The 1,859-nt window shown below is 41.5% G+C and overlaps 1 pseudogene; it reads left to right on the top strand.

Annotated features, from left to right (window-relative positions):
• Positions 1-466: 466 nt before the first annotated feature.
• Positions 467-824, top strand: LOC131418867 (large ribosomal subunit protein uL23-like; annotated as a pseudogene).
• The last annotated feature ends 1,035 nt before the right edge of the window (positions 825-1,859 follow it).

The raw sequence follows: 1,859 nt of genomic DNA, 5'->3' as shown, positions 1-1,859 counted from the left end.
ACAAAAAAATGAACAACCAGATCAAAAAATGGGCAAAGGATCTGAATAGACATTTTCCCAAAGATATACAGATGGCCAATAGGCACATGAAAAGATGTTCAACGTCACTAAGTATTAGGGAAATGCAAATCAAAACTACAATGAGATGTCACCTCACACCCATGAGAATGACTATTGTTAAAAAGATAAGAAATAACAAGTGCTGGAGAGAATGCGGGGAAAAGGGAACCCTCATACACTGCTGGTGGGAATGTAAAATGGTGCAGCCCCTATGGAAAACAGTGTGGATATTTCTCAAAAAATTAAAAATAGAAATGCCGTATGATCCAGCTATTTCACTTCTGAGTATTTATCCAAAGAACAGGAAAACACTAATTCAAAAAGATATATGCACTGCTATGTTCACTGCAGCACTATTCACAATAGCCAAGACTTGGAAGCAACCTAAGTGCCCATCAGCAAAAGAATGGATAAAGAAGATGTGGTAGGGCAGGTGACCCCATTTTGCCTCAACCCCAGGCTTGACCACTATGCCATCATCAAGTTCCCCCTGACCACCGACTCAGCCAAGAGGAAGATAGAAGACAACAACACTTGTGTTCATTGTGGACGTCAAGGCCAACAAGCACCAGGGCAAACAGGCTGTAAAGAAGCTCTATGACATTGACATGGCAAGGTCAACACCCTGCTCAAGTGTGATGGAGAGAAGAAGGCGTATGTATGTTCGACTGGCTCCTGACTATGATGCTTGGGATGTTGCCAACGAAATTGGGATCATCTAAACTGAGTCCAGCTGACTAGTTCTAAATACCAGTTTTTTTCACTAAAAAAAAACAACAAAAAAGATGTGGTATATAAATACAATGGGATACTATTCAGCCATAAAAAAAGATAAAATCGTGCCATTTGCAACAACATAGATGGACCTTGAGGATATTATGCTAAGTGGAAAAAGTCAGACAGAGAAAGACAATTACCGTGTGACTTCACTCACAGGTGGAAGATACACAAACACACAGATATGGAGAACAGATTGGTGGTTACCAGAGGGAAGGGGGCGGGGGGAGGGCAAAAGGGGTAAAGGGGTACATGTGCATGGTGATGTGACGGACGGCAACTAGACTTTTGGTGGTGAACATGATGCAGTCTATGCAGAAGTTGAAATATAATGATGTGCACCTGAAATTTACATAATGTTATAAACCAATGTGACCTCAATAAATAAAAATTTTAAAAATGTAATACATGTTTATTGTTCAAAATCTGGAAAATAAAAATAGTAAAACCATTACCTAAAATTTAACAACCTAGAGGTAATTACTCTTAAAATATCAGTACCCATTTCTTAGTGAAGGGGAAATGGACCAATCAATCTTCTAGGGTTTTATGAAGGTTAAGGAGGTGGCATCCGAAAGCAGAGGAAAGTGTTGCACCCAAAAACAAGTGATATCAGATCCTTCAAAATAAGTCAGGGGTCGTGAAGCTGTACTTGACAGAGGCAGAAAGAAAATTTTAAGATAATCAGAGCATTACAACACAATGGTAATAATTTATGCAACACTTTTAATTCCGTATAAGCAGGTTTCAGAACTTCACCATTCTAATTAGCAGAATCATTCACTTCAAAAAATATCCACTCTCAGGGCCAGCCCAGTGGCGCAAGTGGTTGGGTGTGCACGGTCCGCTGCGGCGGCCTGGGGTTCGCCGGTTCGGATCCCGGGTGCGCACCGATGCACCGCTTGTTAAGCCATGCTGTGGCAGCGTCCCATATAAAGTAGAGGAAGATGGGCATGGATGTTAGCCCAGGGCCAGTCTTCCTCAGCAAAAAGAGGAGGATTGGCATTGGATGTTAGCTCAGG

Source organism: Diceros bicornis, chromosome 20 (assembly GCF_020826845.1).
Source record: "Diceros bicornis minor isolate mBicDic1 chromosome 20, mDicBic1.mat.cur, whole genome shotgun sequence".
NCBI classification, from domain to species: Eukaryota; Metazoa; Chordata; class Mammalia; order Perissodactyla; family Rhinocerotidae; genus Diceros; species Diceros bicornis.
Note: the sequence above shows the minus strand (reverse complement) of the source record. Positions and strands in the feature narration are given on the sequence as shown.